Source organism: Rhinolophus sinicus, chromosome 5 (assembly GCF_057876585.1).
Source record: "Rhinolophus sinicus isolate RSI-liver-muscle chromosome 5, RSI-T2T, whole genome shotgun sequence".
In the NCBI taxonomy this organism is placed as follows: domain Eukaryota; kingdom Metazoa; phylum Chordata; class Mammalia; order Chiroptera; family Rhinolophidae; genus Rhinolophus; species Rhinolophus sinicus.
The window spans coordinates 50,807,979-50,835,602 of record NC_142505.1 but is presented as its reverse complement, the minus strand read 5'-3'; the positions used below and the strand labels follow the sequence as shown (position 1 = coordinate 50,835,602).

The window sequence follows — 27,624 nt, the reverse complement described above, 5'->3', positions numbered from 1 at the left end:
AGCACATGGCATTTTGGAGCCAGCTGAGAAAAGAAAGTGGCAGGGCAGAGCGGTGTGGGGAGGCCACAGGGATGGAGAGGATGTCGGGAGGTTATGCTGGGAGAGTCTGGTCACTGTCCTTATTGCACTGTCCCGCTGCTCTATCTTGGGTGTGACTGCTCTTTGAAAAAATATTCTCTTGGTAGCTGACCTAACTTGTCATCATCATTTGGTAAAACAGTGCACCACAAATAAAACCTCAGCAGGGAGAAAGTCCTGCACACACGCACACTGTTCATAGGCTGCTGCAGTGGGAAGTTGAGACCATTCAGTTATACCAAGACCCTGGTGTCTGGGTTGGGGACGTCAATCCCTTACACGTGAAGGAGGCTTTGTGTTTTATAGGACACATTCCATTTCACTGATTTCCTCTGATACTTGGAGTAAGCTGAGGTTCAGAGAAATGAAGTAGTGATGACATGTAACATTTCCTGGGCTCTCAGGAGCATCATTTTCCTGGGAGTGCCATTTAATCCAACAATCCTCTAGGCTGGAAGGTGGTTTCCTGCCATTCAGATGAGGAGGCCGAGGCCTAGCAGGGTAATGTGTCTGATCCAGGTTCTCAGAGCAAGTGGTCATGGCCCTGGCATTCGTGCTCGGGCCTGCTGCTTCCTGGTCCTAACCACTCCTGGGTACTGCCAGGGGTTTCCACCTGATACCGAGTAAACCAGGGACCAGAATTATGGTCTTCTGACTTCTTGCGCAGCGATATTTTCTCTGTAAGTGCCAAAAAGGGGAAAAAAAGTGCAAAAGGCTCAGATTTTTTTTCTTGCCAAGTCTTATCAGGGCCCGTTGAAATGGGGACTGTAAATCCGTGAAGTTAACACGCAATGAAAAGGTTAAAACTGTGTGATGTAGAAGGCAGCAGGAGGGCTCAGTCTCCTCAGTCCCTGTGTAGCTTGTGAAAATGAATGTACTTGTTTAAAATGCAAAGAACAGCCCTGCACATTTGGCCCTCCATAAATTCCTAGGGAATAAATGAATCTTTGTGAGCAGAGAATAAGGAAAACAGGGTGACACTTAGAGTTGGACTTTCCCTGTTTCATCTGTTTAAAGTTAACCTTCTTTTTAATTTTTTTTTTTTTTTTTTTTTTTAGTTCATCTTACCTCATTGCCTAAAAGAAATACCGAGTTTATCTAGTTTCTGTTGGGTATTTTCAGTTTCTTTCTATGTCAGTTACGAGACATTAAAATTATATTTTAAACCTACTAACAGGTGCCCCATTTCATTACTTTTCTAATTGGCTAAAATTTGGTGAAGCAAAATCTCCTTTTCCACCCACCATGGCTTGGCTGTGAAAGGGGAGGCTTTATTTGTGTTTCCAGTTTGGCATGTAGGTTGACCAGCACTCTGCTTGGGGTAGAGTGTTAAATACGGAAATGTGAGTGGTGGCTGGGTGATTCCTAGGAGTGGCTCATGCTTATAGCAGTGGTCTGTAACATTGTGGGATATACAGCAGTTGGATATAAAGAATGAATTCAACCCTCCTTACTAAAGGAAAAATATAATTATGTATGAGTACTTTGTGGAAAAAGGAAAAAGAAAGAAAAATGAGTGAGACTTAAGAGTAAAAATGATAAAGACTTACTACTCATTTAGCTCAAGAGTTGGCAAATTATAGCTGTGGGCCAAATGTGGCCCAAATGTGGCCCATCACCCGTTGTTTTTTTTTTTTTGTTGTTTTTTTAATGGCCTGGAGCTAAGAGTGGTTTTTACCTTTTTAAATGGTTACATTTGAAATGGTTATGTAAGTACCAATATAATATTTTCTATTTTGCCTCATGACCCTTAAAGCCTAAAATATTTACTACTTCGCCCTTAAAGAAAAAGATTAGTGCTTCCAGATTTAGATGATAAGTAAATGATTTTTGAATCAAGATGTTTGGTAAAAAGCCTATGTGCAAATAGTTATATTTAGAGTATCAAATCTTACTACTTTCATGTATAGGTTTTGACTTTTTTTAAATGAAGAGACAGTATTTGTTTTCTTTTGTTTCTGCCCATTTTTCATTTACAATGGTTAGACCTGTGATTTTTTTTCATCGTGAGTCATAGCACATTTAGTATTGCCAAGTATCACAAAAGTCTGCAGCTCTTTCAGGAGTAGTAGGTATTGGGAAAACAACCTGTGTGGATTAAAAAGAGACTACATGTGTAGTATTCACTAACATATAATGTACCAGAGAAATGGAGATTTCCATTAAAACTCCATAAGGTTTAGGAATTCCTGACAGCTATAAACAGGCTTCCAACTCCTCCTCCTCCTTTTTTCTTTTCTTGTTTTTAAAGACCCGTGTTTGTTGATACTTTTTAAGCCCACACAATTAGTGCTTTAAACATCTGTGGCTGCTTTAAGGGAAATGGCCTGAAAAACAAACTGTCCATGTACTGTATCTACCAGTCATGTTAAAACGTATTTACACATGGTAATTGTTGGTGTGCCATAGAATTGCTAGGCTTTTCTATGGAAAGTGTTCTTAACCAAGTAAAGCCAGGGCCTGACAACTGAGAAAGTCCTCTCACCACCCTCTGCCCTTCCTTCAGCCCCCAAAGTAGTCAGATCGCTTCTGGTGCCCTGTGGGCTGGGTTGTCAGCTGTTTGAACATTTTTAATGTTGGGGAAAGACACTGCCTTTTTCTGGGATGTTGCTTCCTCGATGTAGCCCAGAGTTTCTCAGTCTCAGCACTGTTGACATTTGGGGCAGGATAATTCTCTGGTGGGAGTTGTGTTGTGCCTTGTAGAATGTTTAGTAGCATCCTGGGGTTTTACCAGCTAGAAGCAAGTAGTACCTTTTTCCTTCCCCCACTTGTGACAACAATAAAAGGTCTCCGGAACTTGCATAATATCCCCTGGGGGACAAAATTGTCCAGGTTGTGCACTGCTGGTGTAGAGTGATTGACACATCCTTGTGGCTGTGGCAAATACGGCAATTCCCAGCCCCACCGGCTTGAAACTCTGTTTTACTGGGGAGGGCAGCCCAGATCCTGATACTCTTGACCCAAAGACTGGCTGCGAGGACTGAACTAGGAAACAGATATGCTGAGGAGAAGTGGGGGTTTGAGACTGAAAGGAAAACAGAAGTGGTGTGTGTGTGTGTGTGTGTGTGTGTGTGTGTGTGTGTGTGAGAGAGAGAGAGAGAGAGAGAGAGAGAGAGAGAGAGGTGTGTGTGTGTGAGAGAGAGAGAAAGGTGTGTGTGTGAGAGAGAAAGGTGTGTGTGTGTGTGTGTGAGTGTGTGAGAGGGGTGTGTGTGTGAGAGAGAGAAAGGTGTGTGTGTGTGTGTGTGTGTGTGAGAGAGAGAGAGAGAGCAAGAGAGAGGTGTGTGTTGGGGGGTGGAGATTGAGAGAGAATCTGCCTCCAACTAGCCTGTCCCTTACTCCTTTCCTCTTAGAAGATGTAGGGCTGGGAATGAGGAAAGCCCTGGAAAATAAATCTAAGGGAGCGGCTGGGAGTGGTGTTTTGATCTGAGATACCACTTGGGAACCTTGAGATTTTGTGAAAATAAAGACTTTTGATTCTCAGGAGTCTTTAAGGAGGCAATAATTATGATTCCGAGAAGACACATGAACTTCGGTTTTTGACTACTGGACCGTCACTATTAATTGGCAGTTTCATTTTACAATAAAGATTGTTGTCCCTGCTTTTCCAAAATGGCCTTTGAGTCTCCCCTTTTGTTTTTTAAATAAACATTTCTCTACAGGAACTGCTATACTATGTCCCACCCCCAGCACCACCGAACTTCAGAATAATTTTGGAGTGTGGTGGTTTTATCATGTGGAAATGTAGTACAGATGTTCAGAATTACCTTTTCTTTCTCCCTTTTAAAACATCATGACCACACATGCTTGCTCTAAGTACTATTAAGTATTTTTATTATTACTATTAAAATAATCTTGCCTCAGGCACAGACCCACTAAATCTCAAGTAAAGGAAAATATTTGTGTGTATAAATAGCAGCAAGTATTTATGCATATCGCACTAAAAAATCTGAACTCGCATTTGGCTTTTTATGCAATTGAAACCTTTATTTTTTGACCCACTTAACCAAGTCCTCTAGATTTTCCCTCTTTTCTTGACTTTAAAGCTTTAAGTTCAGACTATAAGTTTTTGTTCACTATCCTTCCTCCTCCCCCCGATTTTCTCTAGACGTGAGGTTTTCTCTTTATCCTGTGTGCATCTCTGAACTCAGCCTGATCACCTCATGAAATTTGATGGGAGGATTTGGACTGCCAGCATGAATTAGTTTGTGCATGTTTTCAAAAGTTATTAATAAAGGAAAGTTCTCTTCTCATAGAGAATCCACAGACGCATGGCAGAGTTTCTGGGTTCTTCATGTGCCGTGCCCTGGGGCCAGTGGTCCTATACCCAGGAAACGCCCTGTCAACGTTCAACACATCCCTCATTCAGAAACCTACTTATGGAGATTAGCTGCCACTCTAACCTTAACTTCTTTTGGGTTTATTAGTGCCACTTTCTTTTTATATTTCTTGGCCAGACTTAAACATTATTTCTCTAAAGAGTTGCTACAAAAAACCCTCTTCTTTCAATTTAATCACTCAAACCTGGAATCAAGAGCTGCCTCGCCACCTACTATGTGCACTTTTGAGTGTGCTGGAAATTAATCCTGGTTTAGACAAATGATCTTCTTTAAAGCACTGCTTTTCCCATCCACATCCAAATAGGAATGCATTGCATAGTGATTTTCTTTGAAAGGGCAGGGTAGATCTTGGTCATTCCAGCAGAGTCCATGTAGGAAGGAAGAGGCAAAACCTGATTGTGCCTTAGGCAGTAGAAATAACACTTAATATAGATATTCCACTATTCCTTCATGATACCCAGTGGTGTTCCTGCCAAAGGTCTCTGTTGCACTACTTTTATGATGCATGTCAAAATTTAGATGATTTTAAGAACTCAAGCTTTAGTTGCTTTAAAAGACAGAATGTTGTGCGATGATTGGATGATTGCCAAATCCATGCTGGAAACTTGATACACCTTAAAAACCTGCCAAGTGCTAACATTAATGGGTATCCTTACGATGCCTCTTGAGCAACTGTTCCAGCTAGATTGATCCTGGGAGTTTAGTGGGTACCTGAGGACGCTTATGCTGACTGGGGATTTCTGACATGTGATGACACAGGATTCTCCAGAGGACGTGAAATCTTTATGAAGAACTCACGATCTTTCCCCTTTTTTCTAGGCTGAGGTTATCTTTGCATGCTGGCCCCTTGCTTTGTTGCCTTACAGACATAAACATGCTGCTTCTTGCACAGAGGACTCAAGAAGAATGGTCTAAAATGACCACATTTTCTGAAATCACAGCAGCTTCCCAAGAAATCTGTGTGGCAAGGTCTGTCTGAGGGTTATCACATGGATACAGGGAGGTTCGTGGACTCTCGTCTTGGGAGGTCCTGGCAGGGTGTTGGGAACAGCATAAATCATCACCGTCCTCCCACAACGGTTAAAATGGAAGGCTGTCTGGTGTGGGCACGGAGCTGAGTGCTATACTCAGTCATTCTTAAGAGCAACTGTGTGAGCTGTAGGTGCTGACACTGGCCCATTACTTAATCAGGGAAGCTGAGTAACTCGCCTGAGACCACACAGGGGCCTCGACCTCAGAACCGAGAACCATTGTATCATCTACTGTTATGTAGAAAGTCAAAATAACTTCGTCTTTTTTTCCCCACCCAGTTCCTCTCCTTCTCTCTGATTTGTTTTCTTTGAATCTTTCCTTTTCTATTTAGGCTTCTCATCTGGTTTCTATTATGGCTTCATTTAAAATCTTATTCTTTCTCCTAATATGTGATTCTTTTTTATTTTTAACCTCAATCATTTCCTCCCCTGGTGTTTTCATCTGCATTGTTTAACAGGGTTAATTGTCTTTTGTTATTATATTCCAAATAGCAGTTCTGAGCTTTTGCAAGAGACCTAAGAATGCTAGTGAAATTTACAGGAGACTTCTAGCCTAATATAATTTTAATCAGCAGTTTTCTTTTTGGCCCCTACAAAACCTTTTCATCCACCTGCACGAGTTCATTCTTTGGTCTCAAATGAGACGACCTATGCAGAGCATTTTACATAGGGGCTTGGCTCAATGACTGTGATTTATGATTCTTGGAAGAAAGGTGAGGAAAGGATAAGCAATAGTTACCGTCATGTCAGTTAGTCTCCTTGTAAAGCGAGTCCATGTTCTCTTTACAAACCATTGATTTTTCTCTTTAGAATCAAACCTTGCCTGGTAGCATTTTACAGGTGACTTGTTGGGGCACAGGTGTTTGTACTGAGCTATGCAAACTCAAGAGTGACCTTCTCTCCACCATCCTGGTTTCCGAACGTTATTACGTAGATTAATCTCCCCTTGTTACAGATGAAGAAACTGGGTCACAGGGAAGTGGGTTACCCTGCCCAAGGCCTTACAGGAATCACAGTCAGGGTGTCCTCAGGGCCTGTGTTCCTAACCATCAGGTGACACGACCTCCTTTGTGCGTGGGAGAGAGCTGGAGGTGGGGTGTAATGCAGCATTCAGAGTCACAAGGGCTTCTCATGAGGCAGTTACAACTCTTACTCTCTCACACCTGGCTCCCATGCTGCTCTCCTTAATCCTGTACCCACCAATTAGGAGCTAGTTCTGAAAATCTCGGAGACCACTCATGAGGTGGAATTGAGGTAATGACAGTGGGAACAGACTGGGAAAGGAATAGAAGAGGATGATTTAAAATAGGAACCACCTTGTATGTCAAGGATGAGGAGGGTGGAGCTATCAGAAAGAAGCTGGAGGGGCCAGCCGGTGGCTCAGGCGGTTGGAGCTTCGTGCTCCTAACTCCGAAGGCTGCCGGTTCGATTCCCACATAGGCCAGTGGACTCTCAACCACAAGGTTGCTGGTTCAACTCCTCAACTCCCGCAAGGGATGGTGGGCTGCACCCCCTGCAACTAAGATTGAACATGGCACCTTGAGCTGAGCTGCCGCTGAGCTCCCCAATGGCTCAGTTGGTTGGAGCGCGTCCTCTCAACCACAAGGTTGCTGGTTCGACTCCCGCAAGGGATGGTGGGCTGCGCCCCCTGCAACTAGCAATGGCAACTGGACCTGGAGCTGAGCTGCGTCTTCCACAACTAAGATTGAAAGGACAACAACTTGACTTGGAAAAAGACCTGGAAATACACACTGTTCCCCCAATAAAGTCCTGTTCCCCTTCCCCAATAAAATCTTAAAAAAAAAAAAAAGTAAGAAGCTGGAGTTTTCAGCTTTGGTGACAGAGTTGTTGATCATGCCTGTGATAGTTACAAAGGAGGCAGGGTTTGGGGAGGGGAAGATGAATTTGACATTTGAAAATACAGGTTTGCATTGCAGGGCAGGAAACTGGGTTAGAGAGGTAGGTTTGGGAACCATTTGTAAGAGGTAGGGTTTAGAGCTCCCCAAAGGAAGGTGGGCCCAAAGATAGAGCTGGGGCAGATCTGTGTTTAGGACAAGGAAAAAGGAAGGGAAGTAGTGGGGAAAAAACAAACCAAACCAAACAAAAAAACTTAGAAGGAAATATTCAGAGAGGAGGGAGGCTCAAGAGCTGAGCGTTCAAGGATAAGAGAGTTCGTTCATTTGTTCATTCATTCATTCATTCATTCATTCATTCATTCATTCATTCACTCAGTCATTTTATAGACAGCCTGCAACTCTAAGCTATGTTCTGAGGTGACGCCAAGATGACAGAGACCCTGCCATAGGGGCTGTGTTTACATGGGATCCATGGGCTGGCTCCCTAGGGATGAGGAGAAGTTCATTGGTAGATAAGGTAGGAGAGACAGAAGACGTGTATAGCCTGGGGGTCTGGTTCATTAGCACATATGATATTTTTTCTTAGACTTCCACCCCCCCCTCCGTTTCCCCTCCGCATAATAAACCTATCTAATTTTCACCCAACCTTAATATAATGTTCAGTGAAAAATACTAAAATTGAACTAGTCCTTTGGTGCTAAGAACATTAAAGATCCAGATGAATGACTGGTTTCTGTACTGAGTTTTAGGAATTGAGTGGATGCTGGGTGCAAGCTCTGCAGTGTCCCACTGGGATATTGACAGGGGGTGGGGTGATACAGCTAATGATGATAATAAAAGATGGTTTTGTGTGATCCTTGTCAACAGGGTAAATGTTTGAGCTGTCAGAACAGGAAATTATAAAATTTGCATCTAAAATAATCTTATCCTTTGCCTTTTCAATTGTGACCTACAGTGTGAAGAAACAAAGACCTTATAGAAACTCCATGCAGTTTGTGAAACCCTTCTTTGTAATCAGCTGATTCAATTTTCTTCAGTATAATGGCAGAATATTTGTGAGGAAATTAACTTTATTATCCTCTAGCCATTGGTTGCATGGCATCAAATTTTCTGTTGGGCTTTAAGGAGAATAGAGCTACCTTTGACCCCAGTGCAAGTTTGCAAAATTGCATCTTTGGAAAAAACTTTGGAACAAGTTTAAATGAACTTGGGACCTCTAAAGCAGTGTTTCTTAATTGTGTCGCTGTGGACATTCTGGGCCGAACAATTCTTTGCTCTGGTTGGAGGGCTGCCCTGTGCTTTGTAGGATGTTTAGCAACATCACTGACCTCTGCCCACAAGGTCCAGTAGCATCACCATTCCTAGTTGTGACAATAAAAAAATGTCTCCAGACATTGCAGATGTCCCTAGGGGGCAAAACTTCCCCTATTTGAGAACCACTAGTCAAAAGCCTTGCCACTCAACGTGTGGTCCAACAATAGGCAGGTCATCTGTATCTTCTGGGAGCTACATAGTTAGAAATGCAGCATCTCAGGCTCTGCTCCGGCTTCTGGAGTCAGAATCTGCACTGTGACAAGATCTGCAGGAAACCTGTGGGCACACGAAGATTTGAGAAGTGCTGCCCTAAAGCTCTGCCTAGGGCTGGGTGGTGTAGCAGGAGGGCAAGAGCTTGGGAGCCAGACATTGCTTCGCACTAATAGCTGTGTGACCTTGGGCAAGTTGTTCAACCTCTCTGAGACTCAGCTTTCTTTTCTGTAAAATGGGACTAAAAAAAGCCTTATGTGTTGTGAGATTAAAAAGGGGAAAACGAGCTGAAGCAGCGAAAAGGGCACCTGGCCCTTATTAGACTCTCAACTGGGCTGGTTTGCTTCCCTCTCTTTAGAAAACTATTTTACTTGGCCCTGCTGCACTCACAGTTACTTGTAGTGATGATATAAGAGGTCGAGGAAAAACAATGTGCCGGAGTCAGTGCTCCATAAGTAGAGAGGGCCATAAAAAATCCGCTTGTTTACGAAATTTTATTTTTGAATTATCTCCTTTCTTTGAGCTGTGGCTCTTGTGGTCTGGCCTTCCCATTGCTTGGGAAACTGGGATCCTGTTTCTGGAAAATCCATTATCTTGAGCTTTGTGAACTCTTAATGGTCTTATGTAGAGGCCAGGAACCAAAGGCGGGAAAGGTGAAGGTGATGGCAGCTAAATGTAAAACTATTTAAGGACGAGGATGCTCTCTCATTGGTCCACTTTATTCCTATGCTGTATAGCAAGTGGGTTTTGAAATGGGGCAATTATTTTTATGACTATTAGTAAAATTTTTGGTTATGCAGGATAGGGATAAATATTCTTGCCTTGGAATAAACTGATTGTTCCAAGACTCCAAAATTCCCCCCTTTTTTCTTTCTCCCACTATGACATTGCCTTTGTATAAAAGCATGTATTTTAAAATTTCTCATCCTGCTAGATAAAGGATAGCTGTTCTCATGGCTTTGGGCCAGTAGTCTAACCTGACATAGACAATTCTCTTTTTTGTTTGCAAAATTCATTTAAAAAATGTGTGATGTAGGTTCATGTACACATGCAATCACACACTCACACAAACAATATATGACTCTGTCTTGTGGCAATTTTTAGGAAATTTGTAAGTTGTTTATCTGAAGTGTTGTGATACTATGAAGATGAAGGGACTTTGTCCAGAACCAGTGTACCAATTGTATTGATTGGTTACACACACTTCCGGGGCACCATCTATATCGTGTACATCGTAGATTTACATCTATATCCTGACAGTTTGTCAGAAGGTGGCAACAAAGTCTCTTGTTCTAACAAAATCACTGTATAGCAACAGTTTCCTGGCAGATGGAGGAACCGTGTCTTGAGGGAGGCGTTTCCTTTTCGAATTTGCCGAAGGACATTGTTTGGGCTAGTTGTGCCCTGCCATCTGGCCTTTCTTTGGGAGCTTCTACTCGGGTATGCAAAACAATACAAATCATTATTCCTGAAATCAGAATATTGCCAAGAACCATAAAAAAGCTACAATTTGTTTAATTTCCACATTTCATGAATATGAAAAAAAATCCTTTGTGAAAGGGGTGTCTTTGACTATCACTTTCATCTTGAAACCATTGCTAATGGTTGTGTGTATGCTGCCATCCTTCCAAATGAAGGAGAAATAATGTAAGAAGTAGAAGAGGTTTGTCAACATTCAGTCCAGCAAACAGTAGTCAGGATATGCTGAAGAATCTCATTGGATTAGACTGGTTGAAGATCAGCTGATCCTGTGAAGGAAGGTCGGTAACACGGTGGTTGTGCTGGAGAGATGGGGATGGTGAGACCCCTTTTATGCATGAGACTACACCTCATGTACGTTCTTCTTCAGGACTTTGCTTCTTGGACTGGAGGGCTGTTCACATAACTTAGCATTGGTCTTGTGAGCACACAACTTTGTTGCGTGTCATCATTGGGTTGACACCTTTTACAGATGCTATTGTAGTTATTCCACTTTACCTCTATTTTTTTCTAGAGACAATCCGCGGTTTTACACAGAATTGCATATGAAAAGTCACCAGGGAGGAGAAAATACCTGTTTCAACTCAGCCTATAGATGCAATAGCGATGGTGATGCAGCTGACGAGGGCACTTATAGATGGGCAGAGCAGGAAAGAGAGAAGGCAATTACTGACTGGCAGGGGAATCTATTTTTTCATTTAAGTGGTAAACTTCTGCGGTTACTTTTCTTGGATTTGGATGTGCCCAAATTGATCCTTTTGTCTGGTTCGAAAAGAAGGATCTCACCTGGATTTCTTTTTGTGTGTGTGTGTGTGTGTGTGGTGATGTCATTTTTCTGGCTGTTAGTGCTTGTATTCTCCACTACAAGCATAATTGCATACGTTGTGAGGTGTGGGGGAAGCAATTGGTTCTTAATAGTAGTTAAGGTCATGGAATTTGCAAATAATGTGTTAAAACTAAATTGTATGATTATAATATAATAATGATGACAGAAATAATAGATGCAAAATTAGACAGCTTATATGGTAGAAAGCTTGTTTTCGTTCATGATCTCACTTAATTCTCATATAATTTCTTGAGAAAGGTTCTGTTGTTATTTTTATCTTATAGATGTAGAAACTAAGGCTTAAAGGGGTTAAGTTCATGCTGCTGGGAAGTGGAGGGAATGGGACTTGAACCCAAGTTTGACCAACAGTCACATTCACAGTTACACTCACAGTTACATTTTCATAAGCTAAAAGGACAAGGGGTTGTGCGTGACCACTTCTCTGGGCACTGCCCACAGGGATGTGTGAATGTCACTGTTCCTGTGTAGGATGACCAACTGCCTCAGTTAGCCGGCAGTAAGGGGATCCCAGGACATAGACCTTTCAGTTTAAAAACAGGAAAAGAACTAGGCACATTAGGAGGAGTTGGTCACCCGACTGCTGCATCCCATGGTGGGCACCAGGTCAGGAGAAGGTGGATATGCTGGATTGCGTCATCCTCCTTACTATTGTGTGTATTCTGGACAGTTTGGATGAGTGTATGGTTTTTCCGTTAAACTTTTTCAGGATGTAAAGAAAATGTGTGAAGAAAGTATAGGGCTGGTCTTTAGGCAGCTCATCAGGCAGGATCTTCAGGGTCTTTCTAGAAGTGGGTGAGGAAGAATTTATAAATAAATGCATAAATAGCCTGCCATGATGGTGGGAACATACTTACTGCACCTCAGATTTGGCCATGAATGTTGTTTGCATTACAGCCAGATGTCTCAGTGCTGTTTTGCTCTAAGTTGATGGATTTAATAATTTTGTGCTGGAGGGGGGAGTAGATGGGTGGTGGGGGGCAGGGAGCTCATGGACTGCTTTTCCTCCATTATTGGAGTTTAGAAACTAGAATTTAATATTTAACAACCATTCACATTGTTGTACTGGAGAAAATAGCAATAAATATGCTTATTTTAAAATGGAAATTTGCTTCTTGGAAGTGTCTACTCCCTTGAGGAAATTCTTTAGGTTTGATCATCTCATGTTGGAAGATCTGTCTGTGGGCCTGGCAAGTGTACAAGGGGAAATTTACTTGATTCCTTTTTTTTGTAAAAATGAAAAGGATTTGTCTTAAAAAAAACAACAAAGGTTTTTTAGGTACTCTTGTGCACTCATTAGAAACTTGGACTTTTTTTTTTTTTTTCAGATCATTGATAATTTCCCTATCTGGTCACACTTTTTTTCTTTTTTTGGGGGGGTCTATTTTTCCCCCCTTCAAGTAGTTTGGATGTGAGGAGGAGATATCTGTGCCTCTTCAGGACATCTGCTGTTTGTTGTTATAGCTCACTTTGGAATGCGGTCCTTGGAATTGCTTCCAATGCAGAGGGTCCATATTCAGTGCCTCATCAAGTGATGGTGTGGGAGAAAGGAGCTCTCCTTATAAGACAACTCCCCAAGTGACCAGAACCTTGCTCTTTACATGTCAACACTTTCAAAAATGATTAACCGCTTTGAGGGAAATCTTCATAAATTACAGTTTTTTGAATACTTCCTGGCTTGCTTACACAGATTGTGTTCTGAGCGGATTGGAATCTTCTCTTTATAGTTCAGATTCAAGATTAGTAGTGTCGTTTTTTCCAGTGAAAGGGTGGGTGCCTTTGGATGGTGTTGGGAATATAGTGTTAGTTGGCGCTTTCCTTAGTGGTCTCGGGTTATCTCCTAATGTCTACTTTTGGTGTTTTTGTTTTTCCCCTGATTTCTTCTACGCTGCCGGAGATCACCAGTCACTGTTGACAGTATTGGTGTCTATAGCTCTTCTCTCACATTTCAATCTTTCACTGCTAATTTGCTGTAGATGAGGAATCAGACTGGCAAACTCATTAGAATTGTGTAAAGTAAGTAGGGTCTGAGCACACTCACCTTTAAGTAAAATTGAGTGTGTCTTAATGTGTGGAACTTGGATCTTCTAAGATAGGACTTCTAGATAATTGTGGGGCCAGTGTGCTGCGATAGCTCCTTTGGGTTTTGACACTGGTGACATAAAGCTTGAGAAGAATTTGAGATCAGGACCAGGAAGGATGTCATGTCTCAGAATGTTAAGTTGGCTTCACTTTTTTTTAATCATGATGGTGCTGGGAACTCTCACTTCTTTTCCGTTAGCCTTTCTTACATCTGGACATGTGATAGAATTTTATGCGAACTGTTTGGATCTTGCATGTTTCTAATGTTAGCCAGAGTTCTATCTAGTATGTATGACATGTCCTTGGTTTTCTTTCTAATGATGGATTCTGAAATTTTAAAAATATTTTGTAATTTAGCCTCCTATTTATGTCTTTAACCTTGGCCAAACTAGGAGTACTTAGAAGATAGGAATGGCATCACATTAAGTAACCAAATTTGGAGAAGCCACGCAGCAGGTTAAAATTCACATTAGTTAATCCCATGAGGTTGTCCTCTGAGTATAGTGTGAAAAGGTCTGAGAGAAGGCAGGTGAAAAATTAGAACTTTGAAAGCAAATGTTTCCCTCAGCCTGTTTTGTTAGACTGAGAGAGAAAGTTTACCAAACTGCCAGCCTGTTCATTTTGGTCTTTCAATGTTTGATTGAAATTTAAAAGTAATTAGACTTGTTTTGAATTAAGTGGGAAAGTCAAGTCACTTATACTAGTTAGGCTTAATATAATACGACAAGGAAAAGCTTGTGCATTACAAACTAAAAATTCTGTGTTATTCTGGCCTACTGAAAATTTCTCAAAGTTTTACTTCCTGTGAGTGTGGATGGGGCTAGAACAAATATGTATACTGGAAATCTCTTATATTGCATTGGTGAGTCAATGAGAAAATCAAAAGCTGATTGAATGCACTGAAAATAAAAATCACTTTGAACTTAAGTTACTATCTTGTAAGTTACATAAGCCTGAGAGTGAAAGGTTAAAGGCTCTTCCACCTGAAAGGGCATAAAATGAATGGAAATGGGCTAGTATTGTTGTATTTCTCTTATTGCTCCTGTGTATCTTGTTCTGAAAAAACTCCTCCTCTGGTTAGTCTCCATGTGGGTAGTAAGAGGATAATTCTGTTTGAGGGAAAATAGCTAGTGGCTGTGAGACATCTAAGGTTATAACTTCTGTAGAACAAATGTGAGACCAAATAAGAGACAATCTTTGGAATGCTAATTTGTTACAGGGAATTAGACTAAAACCCCATGAAGGAGGTTTACCTTAAATGAGGATATTCATATTGGAACCAAATTGGGACCAAAACTGGGGATCAAAATTTGTATAAATGATGAGAGTAAAGTTAGAAAGTTTAGATTGGACATTCATCTTCCAAGTGAAATTAAATGGTATGAAATAAATTTTCAGATCTTACATTTAACAAACTGCGAGTGAGAAGTATAACCATGTACTAATTTTTAGAAGGAATAAGGAATGAAACTCAAGTTATCAGTTTTTCTTTGGGCAAATGTTTCTGATAAAATTGACAGCTAGCATGATGCAATATCTGCCACTCAGTGGCAGATATTATACCACCATTTTTAAAAAAGAGTCATTTTACCAAAAATATACTGGAGAGCTTCTTCAGGTCTTCCAGCAGCCTCTTTAATCTTTTGTTAGGCAGATAATTCTCCTTTGAAGTGCTTATCGTGCCATCATCCTTGTTAATCATCCCAGCTCAACAAATGGTCACTTGTTGATGGCTCTGTCTGAGATTTTCTGTCTGAGATTCAGTGGTTCTCCACTACCTTGCCTTCAAGTGCAAGATGTGTGCCAGACACCGTGTTAGGTGCTGGGATGACGTGGCCCCGCTTTCCAGTCACACAGTGGGGGGACAGGAGGAAGAGACACACACTTGAAGAGTAATAATTGAAACATAGTGTATGAAAAGTGCAAAGAATGAACAATTGCCACTAAATGTTGGAAGCCCTATAGAAAGTGGCATTTGGAAGGGGCCAGATTGTAACAGGAGCCTTTATCCAACGGCTCACCAGGAGCTGTAGAGAAAGCTATTCATAAGACAATGCCGATTCTCATAGGAAACAACAGATTATATATAGTTAAATCATTTTAATTATTAAATATGCCTTGGAGTGTTTAACAGAGTTACTTAACCTAGTCATAGGGGGCAAAGAAGGCTTCTCTGGATCAGTGGTGTGTAAGTTGAGACTTGAGGAAAAAAGGAATTTAAGGGGAGCTTTGGGAAGGGGAGGGGAGGCAAAGGGAGCAGCTTTATAGAGGCTGGAGGCAGTAGAGAGCTCGGTTTATAGTAAAAAACAAGGAAAGTCTAGAGCTGTGATGTCCAATATGGTAGCCATAGTCACATGTGACTTTGAGCACTTGAAATATGGCTAGTGCAACCAAGGGACTGAATTAACTAGCCACACTTGGGTGGTGGCTTCCATACTGAACAGCACAAGTCTAGAATATCATACCGTGTTTCCCCGAAAATAAGACCTAGCTGGACCATCATCTCTAATGTGTCTTTTGGAGCAAAAATTAATATAAGACCCGGTCTTATTTTACTATAAATGAGGTAAAAGAATATAGTATGTAAGACCGGGTCTTATATTAATTTTTGCTCCAAAAGACGCAATTGAGCTGATGGTCCGGCTAGGTCTTATTTTCGGGGAAACACGGTAACGGAGTGGACAACAGGGAGAGAGGATTTCATGAGGCCGAAAAGGAACATTGGAGGGATATTTTGTGAGATAACGAGAGATATTTTGTGAGACCATGGTGAGCAGTCAAGACTTTATACTGGAGGTTTAGGGAACCACGAAGGGGTTTTATGAAAGAGCAGGACATAATCAAATTGGTATTCTGCAGCTGGCCTGGGAATAGGATGTTGCTGCTGCATGCAAGCAAGGAAGTGATCATAATAAAGCTGTCTTTAAGGGAGATTGATCTGGAGTGGGGTGTGGGATGGACTGAACAGGAGTGGAGGGGGTTGAAGAGATCAGAGGGGGAAGAGGGCAGCGTCCTGGTTAATAACGCAGGCTCTGGAGCCTGAAGGCCAGAGCCAAATTCTGGGTCTGCCCTCTTCAGTTTGCCTGGAGGAAGGATGCTGCCACTGTGAGAGCAGTGCTTGGCCCCAGAGCTGGCCTGGCTCCCATAGCGACAGGGTGACGACAGAGGGGTACCCGAGGTTGCCGCCAAGCCTCTGGGAGCCACTATAGGTCACTATTCTGGGGGTGGGTATGGAGGCTACGTTCTCCTGTTTTTTAATTGTTTTTCTTGGTGCAGAAATTAAGGGCCCTTAGCGACATCTCATTCAATCTTCTTTTACCTTATTTGGTAAGCTTTTCACTAAACTTTTATGGAAAGTCTGTTATTCTCATCTACTTCCCATAAGAAAGTGTTTGGCAGTGGTAGAAAGTCCCAGGACTTATGGGAGTGGAGTGGTTTCCGGAGGGTCCCCCACAGCATTCTCAGAGCTTGCTTTCCCCAGTTGCAGACCAAACAGACTGATGGAACAAATTTGCTTTCTTTCTGGAGAAGACTAAGAAGTATGGCTAGGAGGGGGGAATGAGAATTGGAGCAGGGCAGTGTATGTGAAAGTGAAGGCTCTGGTTGCGAGAAACCCTAGTTAGCACAATTAGAAAAGGAGTCTTTGCTGAAAAGCCATTTGTGGAATCCAAGTGCTGGGCTGCTGGCCTTGAGGAAGGGCTGGAGATGGGAACCCTGGGGCTGCCAGAATTTTCCAGCTCCTATGAGCACGAGCTTCACCTGTGCTGCATCTCGGCCTCTGTGGTAAAATTAGCCATCCCAAAGCTCTTGAATTTACCTTTTATAGATCCAACTGGAACCTGGGAGCTTGGGTCAGTTTTCATCCTTGTTCCATTCATGCCTGGCTTGCTGGGAATGACCACATGACTTCTGGACCCCCCTTTCCAGTACCTCTTAGGGCAGGGGCTCTGTCTGCTTGTTGTTAGAATGATGTTCAGCCTCATACAATAGCATGTCATGTCGTGTCATGTATCACACCGGATATCGTATATCATAAATGCATAATAGAAATCAAATATCCTAAGCAGCATCTAGGATATTATACAAAAATGACTCCAAAACCCAAGTTTCCCCCTCTATACCTATTGCATTCCTGACTACTCTGGTATAATACTCTTTTGACTCGGCCGTGTTTTTCGTAGTATCATCTATTTACACATGAGAGAGGAAGGGCAAAACCCGATTTTATGTGATACATATGAAATGTAGTTTTGTGGAAAGACAGGGATCGATCAATTTGTAGAATTGCAGTGAATGTGAATCTTCCAAGAATTGAAATTCACTCTGTGTGAAAGATTACATTTGAGGTAATCATGATTTATAGAGTAAAACAGTTTTAAAATACTAAACAGCTACCTGGTGAATGAATGAGATGGAATTTTCACGTTTTAACAACATTGGTAAATATTGTGGGTAAAGTGAAAATAAATCAAAGTTCAAGATGTGCAAAGTAGAGTTTCTGGTGCTTTCTGTGATATATTCTGCTTCTCCATCTTGAATATCATACGAACCAAGAGACCATACAAAGATATGCCACTAGTTAATTTAGGGTCATCAAACTACAGCCCAGGGACCAAATCTAGCTGGTCACTTGTTTTATTAGATAAAGTATTATTGGAGGACTGGCACACTCATTTGTTTACTTATTGTCTCTGGCTGCTTTCATGTTACAACAGCAGAGTTGAGTAGTTACAACAGAGACCATATGGCCTGCAAAGCTGAAAATGCATATTATCTGGCTCTTTGTGGAAAAAGTTTGCCAACCCCTGGTTTAGATCACCTGAGGCGGTGGCCTTTGACGAGGCACTGAGGGCTCCTAGAGTTCTGTGAGTGAAACCATGGTAGGACAGGCATCTGGGCCCCTAGTGCCGTTTCAGCCAGAGGCGTTCGGCTGCCCTCTTTGCTCTGTTGGGCTTCTGCATATGATTTGATGTGAAGAAAGAAAGGATTGTCCTGTGTGAAAAGTACTGTCAAAGCTGCTGACGTGAAAGCACAGGAGGGCACTCAGGACAGAGAGAAGGTCTCCCTGAGGAAGTCTAATCACACATCGTTATTGTGAGCTGAGGTTGTTGTGACCCTGACACGGTGTCGCCAAGTAAAAAAAAAAATTATCTATGGGAATTTGGAAGCTGAGCTGGACCGCTGTAATTACGACTTGCTGGAAATGATTTTAAGTCTTTGGCAGTCCATTTTCCCTTTCTGAAGGCAAAGATGCTAAACCTCTTTCTGTGGTGCAATCAGATTTGAAAAGAAGATCTGACTAAAGTTGATGAAGGGGGTGCAGTCCCTACTCATAGGCAGTGGCTGAAAAGTCAAATGTGCCAAACCATCAACTGCGGTTCTAATTCTTAAAGTACCAACACATTAATTTGGCCTAGGTGCTGATGCCGTGGAAAATGGCCTCTTAGCGGATTTCCTAAAATGAGTTGGTTTTTAGAAACTTAAGTGAAAATCTAAATGTGAAATTGAAGAGTTACTTAGGGTTGGAGATAGAGCCATGGGATTGGGTTGATAAGGATAAGGCTATTTGCTTTAGTTTAGGTTAAGTCACCTAGACTGCGGGTAGTTATCAAGCTTGTCATGCCCGATGAAGATTTTTTATTTTTTTTATTTTATATTAGTTTCAGGTGTACAAAACAATGTCCTAGTTAGACATTTACACCCCTGTCTATGGGCATACCACCCTGAACATGTCTGATCTCATCTGATGAAGATTTTAAACCATGATGCATTAAGGTATATATCAAAAGAATTGCAAGGTTTTGCCAGTTTATTTGGGCAAAACCTATGTATGCAAATGAAATTTCCATGTATGCAAAAACCATGTATGCAAATGAATTTTCAGGGTGTTAGTTAGATCAGAGAGGATGGAATTTATTGCTGGAACAAGTGCAATATATACGTATGAATGCATCTGGACCAGAAGGTCATCTAGAAGGGAAACTCTAGAAGGGGTAGGTGGGCAGCACTTGCTTCATTCCAGAGGTTTTACGTGTATTATCTCATTTAATCCTCGTAGGGGTCCTGTGCGATCATTATTATCCGTGTTAGACAGATGTGGAAACTGGTTAATTAAGCACTCCTTAAGGTCATACAACTATTAAGTGCTTAAGCATATTTGCTCAATTTTTTTCAAAGGGGATGTGGTTACAGTTCGAAAGCAAGTGAGAGCCTGGGAAGTGACCCCCTGTACCCTGCCCCATTTCACATGAGGGAAGAGAGAATTAAATATGGTTTCCTTTGATCCAGAAATCTCCCAAGACAATTCAGGAGGAACCTAGAGCAGTGGGGAACTGGAACTGAGCTTGCTTCCCACGGCAGTTGGGGAAGACTCGATGATACACAATTCAACTGTCCTGTTGAGTGGAGAAGTGGCGGTAGTGGAGGACAGCTATGTAGGACCCAGCGTGGCATGGGGCAAGCAGCTGAGAGGTCCTGAGCCCTTGAGGGGAGCTGTGGCAGATGCTGAGAGCGTTGGAAGACTGGGGAGACCCGGGACGGGCATGAGAAGAGCTGAGTGTGTGGACCACGTTGGCATCTGTGGTGGGGCTCCTGTCATCAGTAGTTGATGTGGAGCTCAACACCCAAATCCAGGGGCACCAGCTACTCTGACACGACCTGTAGATGGCGAGTGTGCACCGGAGGCTGCTGTCCCAGTGTCAGGAGGTTAGGGGTATTTCACAAGATGGGGAAAGAAGAGAATCTTAAAAGACTGATGTTTAGCTGGTGGTGACTGACTTACTTCTAATTGCCAAGGTTATGTTACCTGTAACTTTAGTCTCCACCAGGGGTTGGAATTAGGAATTTGTAGGCTACATTGATATTCAGTTATAGAGATATAATGTTATATATTTGTACATCAAATGTAAGGTTATATTTTATATATTGTCTGTTAAAAATTGTTACGATAATTTTAAGCCAGAATCAGCTAAATTAATTATGCTTCTAATTCTTTTTACGTTAGTGACTAAGCTACACTTTTTGAATATTTAACACGTGTTGGAAACCATATTCATTACGTGTATTTCACTTAATTTGAAAGGCATACACAATTATTTAATATTTAAAGGCAGGTCCCATTGTTATCCCACATTTTACAGTTGAAGAGACTGAGGCTCAGATAAATTAGCTTACTTGGCCAAGGTCACATAGCTGATAAATGAGTGCGGCTGGAGTTATCCATTGGACATCCATTTTGGATTCTCGGGACCTTGCCTGGGATCTAATACATAATAAGAACACAATAAATATTTGAATGAATGAAGGATTGCTCAGTTGTGTAGCCATGTCAGCTGACCAGTGATATGTTGGGAATCCTGTTCTGAGCAATGTAAGGAAAGAGACATAAATCAGAGCTGACCCTCCTCTCAGTCAATGAGCTGTCCCTAATGTGCTGTGCATTGTAACTCTTAGCCAAGCCTTTGGAAATATATGCGAGTCCTGTCAGAAAATACTCAGAAAGCGTAAGAGCTTTAGAAGTGAAAAAAATGTGTGGTTTAGGGGCTCCTGAGGAAAGTTAATTCTTGGGCTGAGTATAGTGTGTGTGTGTGGGGGGGGGGGGCTGGGGGGCGGTGAGGGGATGTAGGAGAGGCCTAGAAAGTATTTCAGATCAGTTCCTGCCTCTTAGAGTCACTTTATAACATCCCATCATGTTAATGTCATCCATGAGCAGAATACGTGGAGCCTGCCGGGGCAGATCTAAAGAAGTTACAGCCAACTCTCTGGTACAAAGCAGTGCCAGTTTCAAACTTGGTCACCAGCCCGCTTCCAATTCTTCCAACCTAGCTGACAATACTTTTGTCGGGTTTCCACTTTGTACTTGGGTCTCTGTTAATCTGATTAAAACACCGATCCTATATATAGGTGTTCAAATCTCTTCTTAGCACTTTGAGGTTGGGGGTTTCTAAGCAAGACCTTTTTTTCACTTGCTGGAAGCACAGGTTCTTTTGAAAAGTTATGATTTTAGAGTTTTAGGAATTTTTAGAATTTGCATCTCACATACGGGCATGGGTTCTTTACATTAGAGTGTGAGTGTGAGTGCAAACAAGTGAGCATTTCCAGAGCCTTCCAATTGCTGTGCATGTTTGACCTGGACTACCCTGAGAGTCGTCTGCACGTCTACAGTTATCTCTCAAGCCTCCCATTTATAAGAAGAGGTAAGAAATCTTATAATTGGTGTAAATTGTGACAACCATATTGGGAAAAGAACTTGTCAGCATAAATGAGTCTTAACCTTTGATTCTATAATTCTGCTTCTGGGATCTACCCTTTGGAGATAATTCTTCCTACAGTCAAAATTTTGTGCCCAATGACATTGAGAGCAATTTCTCCCCTCCCCTTTTCTTTTAAATAAGAGAAAACTTATTTTTTTAAAAATAATGGAAAATTCTTTTAAATAAGATAAAAATTTCAAATATGGATCTAGCAGTGACAGAATATTTTATAGCCATCAAAAATGATTTAAAAACATACCAAACAACGTCCTTTATTCCTTGTGTTTAGTCTTTAATCTTCCTTCAAGTTATTATTACCCATTGTTCCAGTCTTGCGAGAAGCGAGCAGGCTGTGGAGCCAGAGTTGGTGAACTTGTATTTCGTTCTTAGAGTAACCAGCTTGGAAGGCACAGCAGTGACAAACACTGAAACAGGAGCCAGGAGGCTTGGCGGTGGCCCGGGCTGGCCCTAGCAGATGTAGAGCCCGGGGTCACTTAGCCAGAACCACCCGAACGAAGTTCTCCAATTGTTGCTGTGCAGTCAGTGCTTCCTGGGTTCAGGCTGCCCGGAAACACGCCCAAATGAAAATATCGCTTAGTTTTCCAGGATAATTTGTAGCAATGGCCTTGGAAGCTGCTTTTGTAATTCCATTGTTATTCTCTTACGTAATATTTGCTGTAGTTGGGGTAGGTAGGGGAGGTCTGTAAGACCTGTCTTTAAGCTTATTATTTTAGCCCATGAGTCTTAGATTTTTTTTTTGTCTGCATAATCACTATTAGGCATTGGTTGTCCTTCTGGCTTACACTCAAATGGGGCATGGATGGGAAGCATCAGAAATAACTTTCACACACTATTAAATTCTAGTTCTGCAAAAGTATAACTTTAAAATTAATAAAATTTGTAGAGATGAACTACCACCCATGTTGACATGTAACATTAAGATTAATTTGTAGCCAGATTACAGAAACAGTAGCCATTAGAACTTGAAAGAGGAATATTAAGTTTTAAAATCAATATCTAAGTGCAATAGGCTGTCCTTACAGCTTTACAGGCACTTAAAATGAAGCCTCCAGTCCTTCCATGGTATAATTTTAATAGTAGAGAAGAGGGAGAAAGGAGAGTGTGTTGTAGCTGACCTTCATCTGGTTACCTCCACCCACGCCTCAGGGTACAAACACAGACCTGCTGGGGGCCTTCACAGGCTATAAGCAGGACTGGGAACCAGGACACATTACTCAGATTGCTGCTGACCTCATGGGCAAAACGTGGAGGCGGGAATTGGATTAGATCAGCGTTTTCTAAACACTGTTTGAGAAACTCCAGTGCTCTGTGAGGAGTTCAGAGGCACCCACAAGTAAAGAGTTGCCTTGATCAAATACATGTGAGAAATACATCTCCCTTTGGAGATTCCCAATGTGTGTGAGCACATTCTAGGCTGTGAGATAGTCTGTGATAAAGATGTGTTTCCCACTGTGTTTCACCCAGCATGTCTTAAATGTATTTGATGACAGAATCCTGTTAGCAAGGAACATATTTTGGGAAATATTGAACCAAGTTTTTTTCAAACCCCAAGATTCTAGGATTTTAAACGTGCCCTCCTAATGTTGCTTAGCAACATTACTGCCGCCTGATTTTCCCACTAGATGGCACCCTTGAATGAGATTTACTTTTTATTTTCGATTGGTTTCTCTTTAGGCATTTTTGGCCATTGCTTTTCCCATGTACTGGGAGAGTGCAGATCAGTTATTAAATTGATTTGAAGACTATTCTGGTAACATTTTACAAGCCATTTAAAATAAAACAGTTGAGTCAACTGCAGGGATAAATATCAGCCAAGATTGAAATAGTATATTAATATTTCTCACTAGAGGTAACTTTTTTTAAAACACTGTTGGAACAATACCAGTATGTCTTATTTTTTCTTCATGTTTCACATCAGACTTCAGCCAGAGAAAAATTAATTGGACTTTTGGGTTATTCTATTGATCAACATGAAATGTTGAACTGCGAGGCTTTGAGAGAATCCGGTGGCACTTGGGCACCTTTTTTAGTTTCTGTGATGGGTAAGAAGTGTCTTCAGCATTACATGTGTACAGTCTTATTAGGGATCACTGAATATTATTACGTTTAGGTGGCAACGTACCTCCAGGTCTCACTCTCCAGGCAGGCTGTGTAAAGTGGTCTCTTAAAGTCTCCTTCATGTTCTAGTAAATTTTTGATTGGCTCTTTATTAAAAATAATTTGCCGTTACACATCAAGATTTTGCTGGTCTGTGGGTCAGTCAGTTAGTCTGTCCTTCACTGGGTCTCACGCTTGTCGGCTTAAGCACTTCAGCTACACGCTGCCTGGAGTTCATGGAATTTCACACGCTGGTTTAAGTGTGCCCAGGAGTTTTGGAAAATGAAAGCAACTTTCCTTAGGAATAGTCATGCTTCGAGTTTGTTCAACTGAAGGATGTTTACCTATTAGAAATATATGCCTTTTTAACGATGGAAAGGGAGCTTTTAAACATATAATGAGGAGGCTTCCTGAACAGCTTCCTGAATTACCTGAAATATGTGTGTTATGTTGGGGGGGCGGGGGATTGAAAAGCCAAACTCTGTGACTGGAGTCTCATCTTGCTCTTTCAATGCTACCTTTGAAGGTAAAATCTTGTAAGTCCTCTTAAATCTTATTACAGTCAAAGATTCTTTCTGAACCCAAAATAACGCCCCAAGGACATTAAAATTCGCATACTTCCTAAAGGTAAGTTGTTTGAATTGTGATTTTCTTAGCATGATTGTCAGGTCTGTTGCTATCTCTTGCTGTAATTGTTGTGCTTGTGTGTTTTCTTTTAGCTTTTTCCTCGATAACATTCACTATGGCACGAATCCTAGTTTTCAGTTTATCTTGGGGCCTTAGATCTTTAGCATGGTAGAGTGTAAAACAATTTGTGTGTTGCACTCGTATTTTGTTAGAATATCTGTTTGAGTCATTTGATGCAGATTTTGTGAGTGTGGTTTATAATGGAACGATCAGATAAAGCAGATAATAATTGTAGTTAATATGTATTGAGCACTTATTGTTCCAGGTGCAATGCCAAGCATTTTACACATATTCGCTCATTTATTTTTCACAACAACCTGATGAGGATAGATGCTATTTCTCTGGCATTTTCAGATGAACAAACTGAGGGTTAGAGCGGTTAAGGTTAAGTAATGTCACACAGTGGCCCAGCCAAAGCTCAGATCCGGTCTCTCATGACTTTTGTTTTACCACCACACATACGCTATGCAATAGCCCATCCTAAATGTATGGTGGAACACACATATGAATCTGTAAGGTTGAGGCAGGCTAGGCCGAGTGGCCACAAGGTAGCGAGAAATCTCCTGATAATGAGAACTCAGCTGCCAACTTTGCTCTGAGCTCTAGACACCAAGATTTCTTGGCCTGATGGCTTCATATTCAAATATGTTTGGCTGTGTTTCTCAAAACACTGAGTTACTATACTTTGCATTAACAGTGCTTGGCTTTGTCTTTTATGCAGAAAGCCCCTCCAGGCCTCTGTAATGTGCTAAAAAAGATCTTGTCTAAAACTCATGAAAATAAATAACATAAAACTGTTCTGAATAAATTTGAGTTGAGTGAAAGGAACCCTTTTCTGTGTATGCGTATTGCATACATACAGTTGTGGGCGCCCATGAACACGTGTTCTGTCATGAGGCCTAAGACCAATAGCCTCCATAGTGAAGGACATCTCAGAATTTCCATTATAAATTATTACAGGGGTTTATAACTAATACTGTAAAAAATTCAGCTCCACCTGGAATTTATTGTGTTTGCAGGGTTAGTTACTACAAGGATTAGTAGATGAAAACATATCTTTGCCTTAGCAGTTGGGGCTGGTGCAAACATTTGTGTAACTGTTGAAAGGATGGGAGGGCTGCTGGAAGTAGATCAGGGACCTCAAGGATTCAAGTGGCAAAGGGTGACACATCAGCTGGATTCTGGATGCTGACGGGCAAGTGCAAAGTTTGTTCTTTATCTTGCATAGTAATTAGCAACAGGAAGTCCACATAGCATATCATTGAATTTTGTGAATCCCCTTCCCCCTTATTTAAAGAAATTAACTGGTGGGAACGAAAAAGTATTAGACAGAGGCACATAGGTTTATTTTTGCCGTCAAGACCAAGACTTAACTCAAAAGTCACCTCTTCTGGAAAGCCTGTAGTAACTACTAAACTGGACTGAGCACTAAGCTCGTTATGAATATTCTCCTTTACTCCGCTGAGCATCTTCATTTTACAGATGAAGGAGCCAAAGATCAGAGAAAGGAAGCAGCCTGCCTAAGGTCATAGAGTAGGAGCTGATAGAAGAGCTGATTGATTCTGGGGTGCAAGTGCTTCTAGTCTGCACTAGGGCGTGACCAGGGGTTCCTGACACCCATTACGCACTGACATTTTTTAACCCAGTTGTTCTCAGCCCTGGGGCTCATTAGAATAATCCAAGGAGCTTAAAAATGCAGACCTGTAAGTCCCACTCCAGGAAAATGAAATCAGAATCACTGGAAACAAAGCCCAGGTGGTTCTACTATGCAGACAAAGCTGACTGAGACCCCCACCGCATCCCACCTTATTCTTGATCAGCTTTAATAGTTGTGAGGTCAATTATTTCTCAAGTAAAAGCTTCATTCATTCATAACCACTCATTTAAAATTTGCACCAGCTTGTATCGGCTGGGCAAAAGTTTGTCTTTGCAAAGCAAATTAATAGATTACAGTGGAACATAAGGGAAGTGATTATCCTATTAAAGAGCACAGATAGCTTTCAACCGTTACAGAAAACTGCTCATTATAAACAAATTGATAGGTGAATTTCAGGTCATTTTGACACACATTAAATAAATTTGTTAAGTACTGTTTATCCACAATGGTTTATTAACCTGACTGATTATTTGCTTTTAAAAATTGTTTCTGAGAAATATATTCTGTAATTCAAACATTTGATGCAGTCAACTTGGGTTCTCCTCACCTTTTGTTGAAATCAGTTATTGCTGTGTGATGTGATGTCAGCCTTCCTAAGACATTTTATAGTCGGGTGCTTTGCCTCACTGACGAGATTTCAAATTTCTTAAAAGCAAGGATCGCGTCTCCTACTTTTTTTCGTACCCATGTCCGTTTTTGGTGCTCTCTGCCTTTGCAGGTGCTCTATGAATGTGTGCTTTTGACCAAGGCAGTGCCTGCTCGGGCAAAACAGAACTTCAGTTAAGGAAACGCAGCTCTCACATTCAGCCTGCCGGCATTAGATGGCTGGTCATACTCCTATGGGTTGTTTATGACCCATGTCCATGGGACTGGTTCATGCCTGAGCCACACCAGTTGTTAAATGGTTGAATTTTACTCCTGGGAAGATGCAAGAGCTCTTGCTGTGCAAACGGTTTGTCCTTCAGTGGGTACTGGGTCACAAAATAGGGAAGACGTGGAGCGACTGCACCTGGTCTACCTCTGTCAATTTTGTGCATTTCCAGAAGGCAAAATGGTGCAGTGGTTCAGAGCTAAGGATCTGACATTGGTGGACTCGGATTCAATCAGCGGTTCTACCACGTAGTAGTGGTGTGGCCTTCCCTGAGTATTTCCTCATCTTTAAAATGGAGTATTGTGATAATTAAATGAGTTAACTTATAAACATGATTGGAATAGTGGTGGCCAATTGTAAACCTCAATGTGTGTTACCCTTTACTATTAATATAAAAGAGAGCTAGTAAGTTTAGATCAGTGGTTATTAACAGGGGATGATTCTGCCTCCAAGGGGACATTTGGCAATGACTGGAGACAATTTTGGTTGTCACAGTGTGGTGTCTGTGGGGGGTGTTACTGGCATCTAGTGGGTAGAGGCCAGGGATGCTACGAAACATCCTGAGATGCACAGGACGGCCCCCACAACAAAGAATTATTTGGTCTCCAATGTCAGTGAGTCAAGGTTGAGAAGCCCTGGTGTAGAGCCTAATAAGCACATATAAGTGAAGATAAATCAGCTAAGAAAAGTTTGAATATTAAATTGCTCTAGTATGTCATGGGAAGGCAAGTCATGAAGAAGATAAGTATTTCATTTAAGAATTTGAGAAATAGACTTAGCGTGATGACTAGGGAAGAAGTAGCCCTCA

At 41.5% G+C, this 27,624-nt stretch overlaps 1 protein-coding gene and 1 pseudogene across 17 annotated transcripts in view; one reads left to right on the top strand and one right to left on the bottom strand.

Moving 5' to 3' along the window:
* ERC2 (ELKS/RAB6-interacting/CAST family member 2) overlaps window positions 1-27,624 on the top strand; it is a 918,050-nt gene that overhangs the window by 183,361 nt on the left and 707,065 nt on the right. The window lies entirely within an intron of this gene.
* LOC148758247 (fatty acid-binding protein 5 pseudogene) overlaps window positions 1-27,624 on the bottom strand; it is a 99,321-nt pseudogene that overhangs the window by 556 nt on the left and 71,141 nt on the right.